We start from the raw sequence: 21,149 nt of genomic DNA on the forward strand, positions 1-21,149 counted from the left end.
GATTTATCAGCCGGTGCACCGGTTTGCTAACAATACTATTTGCCATGGCGTAAATCACGGGAACACTTTGTCATACCATTATCAAAGGTATCCATTTCGAACCACGAAGCTGGCAAACACTTTTAGTATACTGGTCAAAACAGATTATTTGTCTTATTTAAACTGTCTAGAAATTACACGATATCAGAGACATCTCACTTAACGAAATAATTAATTTCGACGATAAATTATTTTTCAGTTTAATTCGGTAGGAATATTTTAATGGAAATAGTATATAATACAAAATATACAGGCAACTTTAACAATTCTATCTATACTGTATTATATGTTATAAAATTTTGTCGCGTTGCGAATTAATAAGCTTGAATAAAAATTTTTACACGTTTTACGATCCAGTGATCGAACGATACTGCAAGTATATTTGCCTCTCGTGTGATTTCGGTTATTTTTAAATAAATAAGAACAACTATTCCGGTCATCGAGTGGACCATTGTCGAGCCAATGCTCCGAGCAATATCCACCGTAGCAAGAGAAGCGGAAAAGTAAAATTCTTGGAACGCTTGAAATTGTTCGTCGAAAGGTTCGATGAGATTTACTCGCAGACATGGAGAAGCATCACAGTTTGTGGTACCTAGAACGCGAAGAATTTATCGATACAGACACTAACCTTATCCGTCAATAGTATCGGTTTCACGCTGACACCGTCAGAAATTTTTATTTCAATTTATTAAACCTTCAACGCTCCACAGTTTATTTTAGCATTGTATATAATTCGCCTGTATTTTCATTCGATTAATATTTATATAAAATCTTAATTTAATCTTTTCGATGTTATTGTTCGAGAAAATTTAACGCGTTTATTGCTCGAACTGCTACAGTTTGTTAAAATATTTGTTAATTCTGATCTTATTTGTTACATCAAATACGTATACCCTGGAAATGAACAGATCGCCGGAAATGTACATACGTATTTAGTGTATCAAATTTAACGCAAATATGTACACCATTTCGTGTTTAAGCACTTTCCTATACAAATATCATTAAATCTCGATATCCGATATTTGTGCATAGACAATACAATTTATCTCTAATTTATTTATGCATAGACAATATAATTCATCGACCCGTATTGTTCTGTTTAACGTCATTATTAAATTATATTTCAATACGTTATATAAATGTTATATTTGTATAAAAATTTCTAAACAAAAGGCAGCAATTTGTCCTGTTAAAATTTTTACTTGGAACAGACTCGCTTTCCTGATAATTATACTCTCCTCGAACAGCACTGATTTATTTTTTCATGAAACCAATTATTTCTATGTTTATTTCAATCAATTCCTCGACGTCTGTTGTGCCAAAAATAAATCTTGCGCTACTGGAAACGTAAAACTCTATTTCCCGTATATAAGAAAAAAGCAATTTATTCGAGATTCATCGGAAAGAAACTCTGCTTCGTTCTTTGTTCGTTTATTGCTTTTTCGACGTACGTTATTTAAAAATAAATGGACTCGATATTTTTGTTTCACTTTTCGAGGATTTATTTAAAGTTATTTGACTTTTTTTTTTTTTAAACGTTGTGTACATTCTCCTGTAAAACTGTAAACGAATTTCCTACCAATCTCACTTTTTGGAGCCTGTCAATTTTCCATATTTTTTATAAAATTCAACGCACATATAGCCGATAACTTTATTTTCGATCAGTTGTGTCATTCTTTTAAGTTTTTTATTTTCAAATAGCGTCTCCGATTGGTCATAGTCAATGTGATAAAATTTAATAAATAAATTTGGGAACAGAAATCTATTAAATTAATTTCTTTTTACGTTTTTTTATATTTAATTCTGACGTCTATAAGCGAGAATATTTAAAAAGGGTCTAACTTGATAGAAATGTGGAGGTTAAATATGAAACTACAAAATTAGCCTCAACGTACAGTACTGCTCGATGTGAATGGATATGAATTATAAATCTGACATAGATTAAAATTTGATATTTAAAAATTTATTTGAGTAACCAAATTCGTCTTTTTTTTTATTCAAACGAACCTATCTGGTGACTTGTTTAGAAAGCAATTAAATTTATTTCGAAACTCGTTTGGCTGTTAACATTTTGACCAGTTGGTAAATATTATAATAACGTGAAAAAATACTGAAAAATTACGGATTTCCAACTGTGCCTTTTTTAAATATAAATAGAAACATATATGCTCGTACATTTTACGATATTCGTAAACACAAATTTAGCTCGAATGTTTGATCGGTATGGGAAAGAAAAATGAAAATAACGCGCATTAAACGTGTAATATTTCAATGATCCGTTAATCAAATATTTTCACGATCCAATTTAACAGTAGACGCTCGCGTCGCTTCGGCTGATCGACTTTCTTGTTTCTTCAATCAGCAACGAGACACCTTTGTGACCGAGATCGAATCACCGGCGTCAAACGATCGATTTCGCTGACAGGCGTTGTCGCTGGAGGGTGGATTTGCTTCTTCGACTATTCAAACGCAATCGTTTTCCACTCGATGCGGCGCAACGTTCGACGCTAAAACGTGACAAAGCGCAGGAACGTCGAAATTCCGGAACAATCGGGTGTACGGTCTTGGAAAGATGAAAGAGTATCGAATTCAGCGACAATTTTCTTCCCGGAAAACGTATCGCGGGTGGGGGAGGAAAAACAAAGAACCGTTTAAAAGAGAAAACGAATTGCTGGGGGGGAAAAAGCATCGACGCGAAGTATAGTTCCGTATCGTAATTATCTGGTTCGATCTTTTTTTTTCTTTTAATTATTAAATAATACCCGTAATATTCACGAACGACTCGTTTCGCGAATTCGAGCAAAGGAAAGTACACAAAGTAACCTGGAACCCGGAGAGAAGAAATTGGAAAAAATTACAAGAAGCTGGTGTAAGACTTTCGCCACTCAACCTTTCGACCTTTCGCGATAGAATTTTCGCGCGGATTTAATTTCGAATTATAATTATGTGTGGGTAATTGGGCGTGAGTTGTGGGAATTAAAGGGAAGGAAACGAAATTCTGTTTTTAGGCAAAACGTTCTGAAATATGTACCGCCATACATTTTTAAAAATAATTATGTGGCGGCCAAGGCACCACATACGCCTTAGCCGTTCGAAGCCGCTACAATGTATGGTTGCACACGAGACGATGGTTGCACACGAGACGATGGTTGCACACGAGACGATGGTTGCACACGAGACGACCAGAGCCGCGTGAGCCGAAAAGCCGTTGTCGTCGTCTCTGACCGTCTTTTGTTTTTGAAGGCCTCTTGGTACGGTGGCGATGATCGTACCAGAGAGTCGAGCGTAACCCGCACCACGAGTCACGTCGTTGTACGACAGCAACAATAAAATTGTGCGGAACGGAACAGAGCGGAGTCATTATCTTCCCGATCCCACATTGGTGACCCCGACGTGATCTCGCCGCGCAAGTAAAGTTTTTTTAAGAAAATTTGGACATTTTTTGTATACGGACAATATTAGTTAGTGTAGAGAAATAAGTGTATAGTGTTAAGAACATAAGGAAAGGACACGGTCTGACAAATAGTAGGCGCGGTGTGTGTGTGCGGTGAAATTAATCTTTTGTGACCAAGACTGGTAAAATGACTGACCCTACCGTTAACGCGGGACATCCGGGAGTGTGCCGTTGGCAGTTGATCGCGTCGCTGTACGAATACCCGAGTTTTGTCCGGGAGACCCGGAGATGTGGTTTTCGATGGTAGAGAGAAGTTTTGAGGTATCCAATGTAACGTCGGAGACCACGAAATTCGGGTACATTCTCGGCGCGTTAAGTGCGCGACACGCCGCGGAAGTAAGAGACATTATCATGAATCCTCCGGCCACGGATCCGTACACGACGCTCAAAAATGAGTTTATTCGCCGGCTTAGTGCTTCGCAGGAACAGAAAACGCGACGGTTATTGGAACACGAGGAAATCGGGGACAGAAAACCGTCCCAATTTCTTCGTCACCTGCACGGATTGGCCGGTACGGCTTTTTCGGACGGTGTATTGCGGACGCTTTGGATGGGCCGACTACCTGCTAATATGCAGGTGATTTTATCCACGCAGCGGGACACCCCGCTGGATAAGGTAGCAGAGTTGGCAGACGCTGTCGCGGATACGATGACACCGCGGGTACACGTCACGGAGGCCGCGACTACGGGCGTATCTGCATCCTGCCAAATACCCCCGCCGGGCCCGAGCATCGAGGCCATGTTAAACATTAAGATGTCGCAATTGGCTCTTTCCTTGAGGCAGGAAATTTCTGCCATCCGTGAATCCTTGGTGGACCAGGGGCAATCTTCCCGTCGCAGGTGGACCCACCGAAATCATCCAAACTCGCGCTACCGCAGACGATCTCTATCGCGATCGCGAGAGCGGCCCGCGGGAGGACAAATGGACCATCAAGGGAAATGCTGGTACCATTGGCGGTTCGGTCCGGCCGCGCAGAGGTGCGTTGCACCGTGCAATTGGAACGCCACGGATCAGGGAAACGACCTGGGGAGTCGTTGATGGCGGCCAGCGACACAAATCCAGCATCACGCCGCCTCTTCATCTTAGACAACAGCTCGAAGACGGAATGTTTAGTGGATACCGGGGCCGATTTGTGCGTTTTTCCGCGCCGCCTGCTAGGCGGATTGCGAGAAAGATCGGAGTACCAGCTGGCGGCGGCGAATGGGAGTGTAATTAACACCTACGGGACAGTGTCGTTAAACCTGCACCTCGGCCTACGACGGGATTTCGTGTGGCGATTCGTGGTTGCGGATGTTACAAAACCCATAATCGGGGTAGACTTTCTCGATCACTTCGATCTTATGGTGGACATCCGCAATCGTCGCCTCGTCGATCGGACAACGTCGTTAACGGTCCGCGGAACACGAGCCGAGGATGAGACGCCGTCGGTGAAGACAGTAGCAGGGACTACCGTTTACCACCAGCTCCTGATGCAGATGCCGGAACTTACACGGCCTAGCGGCACCCCGATGAGGACTACGCACCAAACGGTGCATTACATCGAGACAACCCCTGGACCACCCGTTTCCAGCAAGCCGCGGCGGCTTGCACCGGACCGGCTCAGGGCTGCCCAGAAGGAGTTCGACGCGATGGTGAAGATGGGCATCGCTTGTCCTTCGAAGAGCGCGTGGTCAGCACCCCTTCATATGGTTCCGAAGAAGGGCGAAGAAGCTTGGAGGCCTTGCGGTGACTATAGAGCGTTAAACGCACGGACAATTCCCGACCGATACCCCGTGCGTCACATTGAGGATTTTGCGCAACAACTGAGTGGCAAAAAGGTATTTTCCACAATAGATCTCGTCCGAGCTTATAATCAGATTCCGGTTGCGTCGGAAGACGTCGGAAAAACGGCCATTACAACGCCGTTTGGGCTTTTTGAATTCCCGTACATGTCGTTCGGGTTACGAAATGCCGCGCAAACATTTCAGCGCTTTATCGACGAAATTTTACGCGGTTTCGATTTTTGTTACGCGTATATAGACGACATTTTGGTCGCCTCAGAATCCCAAGCCGATCACCTGCGCCATTTAGAATTATTATTTAAACGATTAAAAGATTATGGCATTGTTGTTAATCCGAATAAATGCACGTTCGGACAGGAAGAAGTTAAATTTCTAGGCTATCGGGTAAATGAAAGCGGCACTCAACCTTTGCCCGGCAAGGTACAAGCCATAAAGTCATTTCCCCTTCCGAAAAACGCGAAGGATTTGAGGCAGTACTTGGGAATGCTTAATTTTTACCGCCGTTTTATCCCAAATGCCGCTCGCTTTCAAGCACCCTTGAACGACCTTCTAGCCGGCAATTTAAAGGGCAAGACCTCGATAGCCTGGACTTCGGAAGCGCGTCAGGCTTTCGAAAATACCAAAAATAGTTTAGCAAACGCAACCCTGCTTTCTCATCCTGCGGTCAACGCTCCATTGTCGGTTACCTGCGATGCTTCTGATTACACCGTAGGAGCTGTTTTACATCAGTGCGTCGGCAACGAACGACAACCATTAGCATTCTTTTCTAAGAAATTAGGATCTGCCGAAAAGAAGTATTCAGCTTACGACCGAGAACTACTTTCTATCTATTTAGCAATAAAACATTTCAAACATATGCTCGAAGGCAGACATTTCACGATTTTTACAGACCATAAACCCATAACTTTCGCTTTCAAACAGAAATTAGATAAATGCTCTCCTCGACAATTCCGATACCTAGATTACATTGCGCAATTCTCTACAGATATTCAACATATTTCCGGTAAAGACAACGTCGTTGCCGATGCACTGTCCAGAGTGGAAACGGTTAACCACTCGATTAATTTCGAAGAATTGGCAAAATCGCAAGCCCAGGATGAGGAGTTGCAGCGGTTGTTGAATAGCGAATCTAGCCTGCAATTACGCAAAGTCTCGTTGCCTGGCACGTCTTCCGAAATTTTTTGCGATATTTCGACTAAGAATGTAAGACCTTATGTCACCCCTCCTTTCCGACGTGCAGTTTTTAATATGTTACATGTATTATCACATCCAGGTATTAACGCGACGATCAAGCTCATAACGCAACGTTATGTTTGGCCGTCGATTAAAAGAGATGTTCGCACGTGGACACGTTGCTGTATACCGTGCCAAAGATCAAAAATTCCCCGTCATGTGACTGCACCATTGGCTACATTTGTTAAACCTTCTGCGCGATTCGAACACATTCATTTAGACATAGTAATTTTACCGGTGTCCGAAGGTTTCAGGTATTGTCTGACCTGTGTAGACAGATATACGCGGTGGCCGGAAGCCTTCCCCATGGTCGATCAGGAGGCCCAAACCGTAGCTCGAACCTTTTATGACGGTTGGGTAGCGCGGTTTGGTGCTCCCGTACGGATTACCACCGATCAGGGTAGGCAGTTCGAATCCAAATTATTTTTTGCGCTGAACAATTTAATTGGATCCACACGCCTTCGCACAACGGCGTATCACCCAGCGGCCAATGGGATGGTAGAGCGTTTTCACCGACAGCTCAAGTCGGCTATAAGGTGCCACGGATCCGACAAGTGGACAGAAATACTTCCGACGGTTCTACTCGGTATTCGTTCCGCCTGGAAAGAAGACCTCGGCGCTACCTCAGCGGAATTAGTTTATGGCGAGCCATTAAGATTACCGGGAGAGTTCTTGTCTTCGCATTCAGCGGAAGGCACAGAAAATGCTTCCGATTTTACTAATAGACTACGCAACCATTTTTCTAAATTGAGTCCCTCTAATGCATCACGCCATTCCGTTAATCGTACATTCGTTTTCAAAGATCTTAGCAGTTCAACACATGTTTTCATCCGAACAGATTCAGCCAAAACTATTTTACAACCCGCTTATGAAGGTCCATACGCCGTAGTGCGCCGAGGCGAAAAAACATTTACAATAAACATTAGAGGTAAGGAAATAAATATATCAATTGAAAGGCTAAAGCCTGCTTATATGCTAGCAGAAAACAGACCGGATCCCGTGAGCATAGAAAATCAGCCGGTCACACAAACAAACGTACCTGACAATGCGCCGGTTATACAGCAACGTGTCACGCGTTCAGGTAGACGCGTACGTTTTCCCGAGCGATTTCAAATTACGCGGTAGTACTTAAGGCTTGCGCATTATTATAATAAGTATCATATACCATTTATTTTTTTCCATCACTTTTATGTACTTTCATGTATTTTTAGGTATTACGTATTATATATTAAACTCCATGTAAATTCCTTTTTTTTTCAACTCTGTTCAAATACTGTAATGTAAATCTTAGTTAGGATAACGTATTTTATATAATAGAGTAAATGGTAGTGGTAATGTAGTCGGTCAATTTTTCGTAATTGTGCCAATTACTGGCAGGGGGGTAGTGTGGCGGCCAAGGCACCACATACGCCTTAGCCGTTCGAAGCCGCTACAATGTATGGTTGCACACGAGACGATGGTTGCACACGAGACGATGGTTGCACACGAGACGATGGTTGCACACGAGACGACCAGAGCCGCGTGAGCCGAAAAGCCGTTGTCGTCGTCTCTGACCGTCTTTTGTTTTTGAAGGCCTCTTGGTACGGTGGCGATGATCGTACCAGAGAGTCGAGCGTAACCCGCACCACGAGTCACGTCGTTGTACGACAGCAACAATAAAATTGTGCGGAACGGAACAGAGCGGAGTCATTATCTTCCCGATCCCACAATTACTTCTTTTATAATTGTTTGTGAAAAAGATAAAGTCTTTAGGTGGCAAAACGGAGACAAGACGATACTCTGTCGTAATATTCGACTCGATCGTCACTTATTTGTATGTTCAAGACGATGAGTTTGAAGCTCACCGATAAAGAAATGGCCGAATAAAAGCCTTGGAAGTTTGAAGCAATATTATACATTACTATCTCGTTAATTAACATTCATGGCAGCGCTTCGGGATACTTTCGTCAAACTTCTTCCCCCGTTGCTGTACTCTGTGATATGCACGAGAAATACAACTTTGGCCGGGTCGTAAAATGTCAAAGCAACGAGGATTATGCAAATTAGCATAGTTGTACTGTACGCGGTTTCACTTATAGTTTTCCATCCGTTACGAGCCGGGGAACATTTATGTTCCTTCGTGCTAAAACGTCTTCAGAAAGGATGCAAAGAGTAGTGTATTTTCTAGCGGAGAACAAAAGTTTGAAATACTTCAGAAAACGTCAGCCATGGAACAACACAACCTCGTTTCCCTTCGCTAGAATTCGTCCAACGTTCTCGTTTGATGAATAGCTTTGATAAAAGTAGTCGTTTCTACAAAATTTTGTTCTCTTCGAATTGTAACTTTACGTCCTATCGATTATAATACATTATTACACCCTATAATTTATGTTTAGGGTTAGATTTTGTCATAAATTAGAGGTCTTTAAGGTAATGTAATATATTTAAAGGTTCAATTTCTAATCAAGTTTCTTATTTTTTTTGTCTTATGGAAATTAAAGAACTCTAATCCCCATTATACCTACACAAAAAGAAATCCACGTAACACCGACGTTTGTTTAAAAAATTTACATACGTACTAAAACTACAGAAATACGCGTTACATGAGACGAATATTCATAAGTTAATATACATCATGATACAGGACCAGAACAGCTCGTTACCTTCTACGAACAGTTTTTCTGTCCAAATAGAAAATCTCGACATTTTTCAAAGGTTATTTTTAGCGTATCTAATTGCACTACAGAATAATTGGTTTTTGATTGCTATCGTGTAACAGGAAATATCGAAAATGTAAATAGAAATAACAGATCTTTGTCTTTGTAATTCGTTCACGGAAATTTATTTTATAAAATGCAAATGCTGATTGGACATTTAACCGTTTTCACGAATTCTTCGCTATGCGAATGTGCCAGGACGCATTCTGCTTTAAAAGCGCGACATCATCCGGTTAACAAGAATCCGTAAAAACCAATTAAGTTTTTCTAAATCAATTACCCACTACATTGGGGGGACACGGTGTATTCTTCGAACCTGTCGCCCTGTGATTTCTTTCCTTTCCCGCGACTGAAAGAAGTCACGAAGGGAATGGAGCCGGAGGACGTTTTTGACATTCAAATTAACGTGGCGAGCGTTTCGAAATACCTGTTAGAAAATAAATTAGAAAAATGTCGTAACGCGTGGATTCGACGTTGACTCGTATCCGTTTTACAATGTTTTTACGCCCTCGTAATATTAAAAATAAATTACTAGCATCAATTTCTATACAGTATTATTCTGTAAAGTATCGATGATTGAAAGAATTAATAAAAAGTCTTCCTAGTTATAAAATGATAAAGAGATTACAGGCTTTTGGTGTTTGGAGGCACTCGAAGCTCACAGCTCGACAGAAATTTATTAATAAGGATCTCGTAATGGGAACAAACGTTTGCTCGAAAATAATTAGAAAATTTCGTAAAAATCTCCATTCACGATTATTGCTCACACGGTTCAGCGATCAACCGGGTCTTTCCTCAATCGCGATTAAATGTCGAGCGCCAAGCTTTCATCTCTATGGCCACTGGCGTCATGAAGAAACAGTAATTAAACTTTGTGAAAGTTGCTGAACACGTGAACGCTTTTTGATGCATTCGTTGTGCACAGCGAGGCGGCCATTACATAACGAATACAGGGGTCATGAAACTCGATTGGATGCTGAATATATGTGCAAAACTTTTCTCGCGACACCAAGATTGCCCATAACTTTCTTCGTTTTCTTAGGCAACCATTTTGCACGACTATTTTATATACATACACGTCTCTTCGAAGGTCTTGAAATTCTCTTTCTCATCTTGCATGGTTTTCGATCGAAAGTACTTTTACAAATAATAGAAATGGCGAGGAATTAATACATTTTTACGCAGATAAAATTTTATTACGTAGGTCTTAATCCATCATCAAACATCTCAGAAGTTATAGTCTCTAAAATTACCGACAATAATGTTTTATTATCACTCTTGCGCGTAGCAAGGTACTTCGTTTACTTTTATGATAGTTGAAGCATTCAATTACATTTCTGTGTCTTAGAAGAAGAAATTTTCTATCAACTGCTTCGCTGCATCTTCTGTTTTTCCACCCCATTGCTTTCTATCGTCGAGCTTTACATCAAACGATATCGAAACCCGACTTCCTATACTCATAAACGTCCACCAATAATGAAGTATCTTTAGATTATCAAAGACTATACGATCGAAAATTACAACGAACTAAAATCTGGAGGAAAATTAATACGTTGATCATAATAGCTTGAAAAATGTAAGAGTATATTGTTTTTAATCTTTCCCACAGGGTGTGATTATATTCTTCGACTATATTTAATTTCTAATATTGGATACGTATATACATGCATTTAGAGTTTGGCAGATTTGCCATTAAATGATATTTAAACGATGACCTATTTCGTATCTAATTTGTTACTCAAAATAACTTCAGACCCGTCGAAACGAACTCAAATATCATGCTCTCCTGATTCATGGACAGAACGGATGACGCCATCGATGGCGCCAGAGGTTCTCTTCTAGCTTTCTGCTAGTTTATTCTCTCCTGTTCGTTTCGGACGTTCGCGTCGTTATGCATTCGTATTTCAAAGCAAAGAAACTTTTCCGTACAAGACAACATTACAACAGTAAACAACAACTTATCGAACATATCAGAAATAACGAATTCCATTGGACATTCGATCTAGAGAGAATTTCTATATTCCGAAATAGTAGCTGACCAAAATAATCGATCTTCGAATTATTATAAGCGTTATAAATTTAGAACGAACGTGACAGATTTTAGATCGATTCATTTCCTTTCCAATAATAAGATAATTTCTATATTATTCGTGCTCGAATTCAATTCTCAGGATACATTTTTACATAAATACATTTTTAAGATAGACCAAATTTCTAATCGAGATAGAACTATTGTTTCAACAAAATTTGGTCCATTTTTGGGAGGCTATAAGGGGTGGTCTTCTGTTAATGTCGAAGAATAAGCGTAATAGAAATAAGGCTATGGTTCTTGGGTTGGGTCGACCACCATTTCTCCAAAGCTTCATCAAAATCGGTGTCCGATGGGTAGCGATTTTCCCATGTGAGTCAACGCGTTACTTTTCGAACTCGTAACTGACTTTTTACACGGAGCCTGGTCAGGTCAATCCCTGATCTTCCCGGCCATCGGAGTCTATATATCCAATACTTTCTTACGCTCGCCTATACACCGCGACGAACCAAGGAGGTCCATTTTCGATGGAGAGAAAATTGTCCAGGTTCGTGAACAACTTCGTGACTGCTAGAAAATTGAAAACCTATTCGACCAGTCCGACTTCTGTATTTGAATCATCTACCCTCTCATTCGTAACAAACTTTTATGTCACGATTTAATGTGATTTTCAATTAGTCGAGCAGAGTTCCAAGCGTCCTGAATTGTCGAAGTTACCAATCGTTTTGAGCAGAATCAATGACTAACTTTGTTTACGAGATAAAAATAGAATGTAACGTAAAGTCTGAAAATATTTGTATATTTCATATTACTTTGATATTTTTCAATTTATGAGAGATTTTACTGTTGATACTTTTCAATAGACATTCGAATTTTCTTCAAATTATTCTATATTTTGCTTTGTAAGACTCCTACTTTTTGTCTGAAAATTAGAATATCTTTCATATAATTTTAAAATGTCTTTTGTAACAACTAACTTATTATTTGGAAACAGAAATTGATAAAAATTTATAAAAATTCATAAATTACTGACTTCTGTATATCTTCGAATATTCAGTAATGTTTTGAAATTGAAATTTACATGTTTGGAGCACCAGGGGTGCCAGTGATTCTTTAATAATAATATTGCTAACATCGCGTGGAATATATGCTACCCAAACGATTCGAGAAATTTGAAATGGCTATAACCTGTAGCAAATAAGAACTTAAATAAAACTACCACATTACATTCTCTGTTTACTCAAACTTAATTACTCTTCTTAGTTAGCTGTTAATTTCTTCAAACTTTCCGCGGAACCGAAGTCTCCCTCGTCGTTGATTCTCGGTCCTTCGAGTACGAAATTCTGTATTTACATATACCCTTACATAAACGTCTATGCTAATTATTCGTAATCATGGCCGAAATATGATTTATAATATTACACATATAACTTATTGCCATGTCAAATTTAAATATTTTTTATACGTTGATACAGGTACAGTTTATTTATTCACAATATCCTGCTGTCTTCTCGGTGACAGTTTTTAAAAAATACGCAAAACAACCCTCTGAAAATAATATGGATATTTTTTCTCGCGAATCTCCGCCTTTCAAGCAGGCATTTTGTCACTTTTAATTTCTTTTCTCTCGCAAAGACAGCATCCCAGATATTTCATATAGATTAAAATTAAATTTCGATCGATCGTTTTAGCGAATAAAGCACGCAGAGCAGAGAGGCACGTTTTTCTCGTCAGGCTACGTGCCAAAACCTACCGGTGCCGATATTTATCGATTTTCCAGCAGCAAAAATGTTGAAGCATCCGCGTAACAAAATACAATTTTAAAAACCTGCGTACAGTTTCGCTGAAAATCGAGTTTTGTACGTGCCACGATGCAAAGAGCCCCGAAGGCCCTCGGCGGAGCTAAACCACCGAGCCTCCTGCCTAATTGCCTACAATGTCGACGTATGCGATCGCGATCTCTTAATCCGCAATATATATTTCTCCGCGAGAGAACGGGTTAACAGACCGCGACAACTGCCTCCGGGTTTCCCCGGCAATAAATCGTATTTCCGGTGACTACCAGATCGCAATTACAATTATCGGCTCTTTGTTCGCGTGCATTTTTCCCTTGGGCTCGATATCCCATGAACGACCGGGGCTTTGTTCCGTTCTCGGAGGAAATTACCCATCCGTTGTTGATTCGATTGTGCCAGGGTACTCGGGGTTAACGGAGTAGAGAACTAAATGTCTTCGGCAATGGGTGCACCCTTCACCCTCACGCTCTTCGCGAACCTTTCAGACCTCTACGCGGTACAGGAACTCGGTCGTTCGACCAAAGGATCCGTCGATCGATATATTTCGTGTCTTCCACAAATTATAACAAAATCTTTATCATCCCTCCACGTTCCAACGACTTTCAACCCAATACAACCATTTTCTAATACAGGCTACTCTCGAGCTAAATACCCAAATTTAAGACACAGCAAAATTTCGATTATTCGGCATACTCGGGATAAATATGTCGGATAATTGGGCTATACCTACATACGAAGTGATAAAAACGAGGAATATAATCGCAGTCGAGGTGTACCAGTAAACTTTAGGCAAAGGTAAATTTAATCGATTCTACATTTACCTTCCTACCATATTATATAATTAGATTGAAGGAAACCACACTGCAAACACATCCAGAATATGAGTTTAGATAGACAAATGTACGCGATTGTGCATTTACCTTCTAATATTCGCTCAGCGATTATTTAAAATGATTGTTTTCAAACTAAATCAAAAAGTTCTAGTAACTAAAAATTGCACTATGTTTAATATATTCTCCGAGATAATTTTCCTATTGCTTCGTTGCATACTCGTTTCAATATACTGTTTATTTCAGAACCACCATTTATATTAATCTGTAACGCGGGTCGGAGTTATTTCCTTCATTAATCCGAATTTGAATTTTATTAAGGATTGCAATATTTCATACTTCGTTGAACTTCCTCTCTCACCCGTCGAGACTATAATGAATTTAATAACTGACTGACTGTCGTGTACCTTAAATACGTTAAATATTTAATAAGAATATTATTATACTAAACACCCTGTGTAGTCTAACTTTTGTCTTGAATAATCGTTAATGGAATTATCTCTTTAGAAAAATGTAATTAAATGGCTCCCGAATCGATCCTCTCAGACAGACACGAATTAATTTTGAATCGCGAGACAATCTGTTCGAATTCTCGCGACACAATTCGGTATGTAAGACGCGCAAATGTATACTGTGTTGCCCCAGTTACTCTACCGTCAATAAAACGTAATACGTTGTGAGCGTAACACTTGCCGCAAATGAAAGTTGTCGGCTGCGCTTGTTTGCAGGTATGTAATTCGAATTTAATAGAGGCGAAAGAAATCAGGAATAACAACGGTAATTAGTGCTCATTGCTTCTAACGAGATAACACGGCGGAGAATGTAACTTTCGCTCGAGTCTAATTTCTAGAGTCTTTTGAAGAGAAATACCTTTGTAATTTTAATGCAGCGACGAAAGCACGATTAACGCTAACTACGAAAGGTATTTATATTTATCTTTTCCTATAAATCACTCAAGACGTATTTTGAAATTTATTACGAACGAAATATCACGAAGAATATCATAATTTTCAGTTCTTTCTTTTGGTATAAAATAATTTTGTGTCATAGAATTAAAAAATAAATAAACATACAAAATTGAAGTACTATTTTTAATTGCATCAATTTGTTCCAGACAATATAAATAAAATTTAACCGATGACTTGATTTATGTTCACATTATTATATAAAAGAGTCAATCTTTTGCAGTAAAGTTAAAAATTTTTAATGAGAATTATTATATTCGAGTAAATAATGGAAGTAATGAAAACATTGCTCAAAATAGAATACTTATAAAGAAGATTTTTCAAAATAAAAATATCTATCGTGGTTTCACGGTGGGGGTAATTAGAAAAATTCATTTTTGCAGCAAAAGAGGTCTCTCGGAATGTTTTCGAAAATAGAATGAACGCACGAGATCGAGCAAACCAAAGAACGTATGAGAATGAAAGCAAGTAGGTGGCATTTATGTGAAGAGAAAGCTGTTTAGAAATTCTAATTCCCAAAGCTATTTCAATACTTAAGGGTAAGTCACGTAGATTTGCGTTTGTCCTATCCGCCCTTTAAGTGTTAATAGGACTTAACGAACAATGCACAGAGTTCCGTAATACTAAATGAGAATTAGAATTCAAAATAATATAGTAAACTTCAGTACAGCGGGGGAAAGATTTCGTAAAGCTGAACCCGTAAATGCATGTTAATTCGGTTTAAGAAAGTTATCTTAACGCGAAAGTGGTTCAAATATAAATGAGATTCATTTTTCTCTACACTTTCTGAACAAATGTTTAGGCAGTTTTTTAAAGCTAGTTTTAAATATACAATAGTATGTCCTTATTTTCTCTTTAATGGTGCAACTTGTGTTATTACCAGAATAAAAAGGATAGTGAAACGTAGACAGTGAACAATAATTCCCTCCTTTATGAATTAAAAAGTTACAAGCCTTTATCAGTAAAACTAAAATAAAAGTTTAATTGGATGTGGTTGATCTCAATGCTTGGTATAATATTTAATCCACCATTATAACTTTGGCAGAAGTATCTCGTTTTTTTTTCTTTTTCCATTCTCCTTCTTACTGCAACGAACAAGGCAGCTTCTACACAGAGACCTTCTTTCCGCGAGTGAAATTATGTTAAGTAAATGCCTCTCGATCTACTTCACGCAACAACAAATATTCCCTCGAAAATAGAATAATTATATTCCCGATATCATTGACGTTCCTCGATACTCTCTTTTATTATATACCTAAGGCGATATCCTTCTCTTTTCGACGTGAATTTTTAATGGTTTCAAATATCAAATCGAAAACAGTATAATTAATTAATGCTTGATACATATTTTTTTTTTAAAAGAATGACATTAATGAGTGTTCGAAACTTTTGAACAACAATGTACATTATTTAGGTTAACGGTTAGGGTAACTAAACCGGTAGCAAGAAGCGTATCAAATGCCCGCTGTGTGAGACACAGGCTTGTGTATTTTGGAGTCCAAAGTTTGGGCGGTTCGCCATACTCGTGTGGAACACGGGATTCTATGTATCGATGGGTTAGATTAAGCCAATTGCGCGCCGATTCTCCTCCCTGCGTATAATTTTTAAATTGTTATAATAATTCTTCGATCGAATTTGACGTGTAAAATCTGATGTACGCTTTTGATAATTTATTGCATAAATATAATCGTTATTTTTATATACATTGTACCGAACGAAAAGGGTATCGCAGTCGATATATAATCTAGTTTAAATCTAAACCACCCCCATTAATTTTTCAATAAAGTTCTAAGCATATTGAAACCCAAATGTCACGTATTATCGTAAACTGGCGAAAGGTTGTTAACACTAATAATAGAGCCGCCATTCCGCGATTAGATGACAAATCTTATTGGGGGAAGGAGATGTACGTAGCACTTATAAATTATTTAAGTATGGAATCAGGACGCCGGAATATCGTGACGAAAATGTTCCCCTTCATTGTAACGCTTCAATGACGCACGAAATATTCATCGCTGATTTCCTCGCGCGAATCGCAAGGTGGCCCGATCCGAAAGGGCATTAATTAAGCATCGCGTGTCCTTTAGGCATTCGAAAACTCGTGTATAGAGAGTAAAAAGAGGAGCAAAGTCACTGCACGGATCTTTCATTAGCGCTAATGGGAAACGGCTGAACCCGCAGTGGAAAATCTCCCTCCTGCGCCGCCCTTCTATCTCTTTTCGTCGGTCGATTTTGAGCCGAGATCGGGATTAAAATACTTCGTCGAAGTGGTTTATTATCGATCCGAGTTTTCCGCTCGATCGAACCGCGAGCATCGGCGTTCCCCGAGCTTGCGGCTTCTGGATCTTCGCGACGATAAACATTGAAAAAGATTCTGCACCCTGACATTGAAATCCATTCGGCAGCTTGGACGTGTTCGTGGTAACAAACGTACAGTCAACGAGTATAGTACACAGACACATTAAAAGAAAATAACTTTTCTCGAGTACTCTCCTTTCTTATAAGCCTTCATCAACAAAGGTGATAACTGGACTGCGGATCTTCACGCAAATTCAAATTTTTATTAATAAAATCAACGAAATGGGAGCTTTGCAGAGGATTGTCTCAACCCCTAAATATAATAATACATATTAAGTGTATTCGGTAGCTTTCTGAGAATGAAAATTTCCCATAAATGCGTGAATATCCACAGTCTAGTGATAACTAATCACTTCCCCGCTGCCCCAGGGTAAAATTGTCGATCTGACTTTTGAATACGATATCCAAAGGCGTCCGAAAGATATAAACGACCTACTTCATAAATGCTAAGCATAATGCCCGGTGCAGTTTCAGAAGTGGCTCTGTCTCGAATACAAAAGGTTCAAGGACCCGTGTTTGTTACAGCGCTTTTCATTCTTTCGAGGGGCACAATAAACCCGGGGAAATTGTGTGATACCCCTTCAGACTCACCCCGTATTAGCGACTTGGAGTCCCCCTTAGTTTTCTTCCGTTGCGTTGACGTTCGTTGGAAAGAAAACGCGCCGACAGGGGAAACAACCTTTGTCCCCGCGCTTTTTTCCTTCGCCCCACTCCCTCATCTCCACGCGAACGACACATTCAACGAGGTCAGTGCGCGCCTCGCAATCGGGGTCGTCGCAGACGTACCTCTTCGCATCGGCCACGTAATAAATGTACATCCGAGACATCATTTGTTTCCGCGCCCGCGTTGCCTTATGGCAAGAGGCGCGAGAGTTGCGCCCAAGATGGGCGACCATTCGTCTTGTCGGTCGTTTTTCATCGAGGAACTACCAGTCTGTGCCTCTCTTCTTGACGGGCTCCTTCGAACTTGTACCGCGAAAACGCCGATGGACAAGAAGGAAATGCGCGAGAAAGCTGCAGGGGAGAGGATGAGATATACTACTAACAAAACACCTCAGCGTCTATGTTTCTTCTTCTTGGTGGTTGAAGTAGCTTCCACCTTGATTTTCGGTGCTTCTGATTTCGTAAAATCATTAGCAGATAGCAGATAACAGGAGGAAAGAAACAGAAAGGAGAGGGAACATTGAATGGTCGGTCGAGGAGGACATATATAGGATAGTTAGTCGAGTACTTGCGAGAGAATCAAGAGCGTAGCCCTCTGGTGACGAGTATGGGAGGTATCGCCACAATTGAAAACACGGTATTCACCTTTTTCGAAAATAATTCTAATTAGAAACACATCAAAGAGAAAAAGGTTTCACAGTTTCTTGCGACTATCAATTTTGCACGTTTACAATATTTTTCGAGAAACGAAGGTAATCTCCAACTTTTTAAATGGAATGTTATATATTTTTTATGTCGTGATTGTAGAAGAAAGATTTTGAATATTCCTTAACATTGTGTTTATAAAAATTCATTGATCAACATGACTTCCTTGTGCACGAATATAAATTTCACTTCTACGAATTGATTCACTGTTGCAATAGATTCTAAACCGAAATAAATTTTGGATTCAACTTTCTGGACTTATTATAATGCCTTATAAAGAGAAATTATAAGCTTTCTCGGCTAAGCCGCTGAAGCTGAGAGCTGTTCGTAGCTATTTACAGGGGTTTTAAAATCCTTTCCCGCCCCCCTATTTCTTGCGTAACCAACACACACGTTCGCGAATGTTTCCCAAGCATGCATCTTAACCGCTTAACGGCCAAACATTTCGCACTCCTAACAGCGCGAGAAAGCGCACGGGATGTTTACTAACTGGAGTGCAGGGTCCTGAATTTCGTCTTAAAGCCGAAAAGGTGCATTACAGTGTGTTTATTATTTACTCCTTCGTACAAGGAAAGAAGAAATATCTAACGACCAAACATAACTCGTTTAGATCTTAATAAAAAGATATTCGCAACATAAAAATTCTGCTATTTATCGTTACTCTGGATAAAAATTTATCGTAAATCTCGATTACGAAATATCTAATTAACGGATTAAAAACACAGTTTTCAAAAAAGTGTTATAATATTTATTTTAAACGCTATTTAGATTCAATTTTGATATTTGGTACTGTCTGGCCATGTTTACTCTCGAAGAATATACATTGTTTTGGACTCTTAGTATCAAGGTTGGGCATTATAAAAATTAATTTCTATTTAAATAAAACGCAGAGCAATTCGCGGTAGGAAATTGATTTCCCGCGGTTCCTTAAACCTTTTATAAACGATCAGGGGCCGAAGGAACGTCGAAAATTATGAGGGGAATACTTCAGCAAGGTAAGATTGGAGTATGCGCAACGTTCGTAACCCAGCAACATAAATTAGTAGCTACATTAGGTATATAATTACGTATCTTCTCCCGGCGAACGCCAACTTTCGTACTTCCACTTTCCCGCAACGAACTTGCTTAATCAAGGGAGTACATCAAGTCCGCACTCCTATATATTGTACGATAGAGAGTCCCAAGGAGTATGCTCACTTATTATCAGGCGTGAATCTTTTGCTAGTTACGTTCTGGAACTCGAAGGTGTAGATATTAGAATTAGGTATGGTTGACATATTGTTAACCGATCTGTGCCATTATTCCTTGATAATGAGTTTCGCTCATGAGAAAAGGTGTCTGTGGACAGGCAACACTGAGCTAATTTCAGCAAGGCGACATGTTTCTCGGTAACGACGAAACTTTGAACCTAATCCGTTCGGTAACCCTTAAACCGAAGCACGAGATTAAACCTCACGAGGGTTTAACCACCCTAGATATCGCTCATTCCCAAAAGATATTTTCTTGTTAATCATTACAACTTGATATTTTGCTAAACAAGATTCCATGTTAATTTGTAGCTTCGAAGTCTATCTGTAAACCAGACAATCTGATGCTTGTGATTGAAAAATTGATAAATATTCCATAAATATTGCACCTCTTTTGCGAGTATATTTACAAATTTTTAAATCAAATTTTAATTCATGTTTTATTCAGAAGCCAAGAATAACAATGATAATGAAGGAACGTTGTTAAATTGACTAAAAAATATAATTTTTACGATTAACACTATAATTGATGTGGAATTTAAAAATGTAACGAAGAAACGCAAGAACTTGATAACGTAAAAAAACCTTTATAACGTGTATTACGTTTTCAATGGCTATATCTCAATATTTTATTACGCGAAGTGATGAAAGAAATAAATTTCTATAATAAAGCATCCGTTTCTCCATTAAAAAAAGCAACTGTATGCGTTCCATTGAAAGAAGAAATTATATCATCAAGTTTCCAACGTGGAATTCAAGATTTCCCTGTATTAATTCTGTCCAATAAATTAAAATATTTTCTCTGCTTTGCAATATTCACTGAGCGAGGAATTATGGAAAAATATTATGCTCCTGTGACGCCACAGGTAATTCTACAGTTTATATATTTCGCTTTGTCTACAGTTTCGTAAAATTAAAAAAAATTGTATTTATTTTAGCGAGAGCCTGAACTTTTGACAATCGAAATTGATTAAAAATGTTCTTTATAATACAATGGTTGGTATCCAGGAATACATGAAGAGAATCGAACTTCGTACGTATAGAAAGTGGGTGCCTATTGGACGGTATTCATTATCGATATCGATTACGCGTAGTTACTGGCGCGTCGAAGCAGGTGAACTATAGCCACATAGCGACTAAACGCCAAGCACACGTTCCCGATTGACATTTTCTCGATCTGTACAAATTAAAATTCGTTCGGACACTTTTTCCAGGCGCTTCCTTTTTCAGAGCTGTCCAGGAAATCCGATACAACGCAGCAAAGAACAAAAATGTAAAGCAAAAGTCTAAAAAGTAGTCGCGTCAGCGCTTTTTAAAATTGCAACGTTAATCCACAACAGCCAAAGGCAACAA

At 39.2% G+C, this 21,149-nt stretch overlaps 1 protein-coding gene across 1 annotated transcript in view; it reads right to left on the minus strand.

Annotated features, from left to right (window-relative positions):
- Positions 1-21,149, minus strand: part of LOC122399344 (zwei Ig domain protein zig-8-like) — a 108,917-nt gene that overhangs the window by 24,816 nt on the left and 62,952 nt on the right. The gene's annotated exons all lie outside the window — the stretch shown is intronic.

The sequence above is a fragment of the Colletes gigas genome, unplaced genomic scaffold (genome assembly GCF_013123115.1).
Source record: "Colletes gigas isolate AHSC1104 unplaced genomic scaffold, ASM1312311v1 Colletes_gigas_Sc00013, whole genome shotgun sequence".
In the NCBI taxonomy this organism is placed as follows: Eukaryota; Metazoa; Arthropoda; class Insecta; order Hymenoptera; family Colletidae; genus Colletes; species Colletes gigas.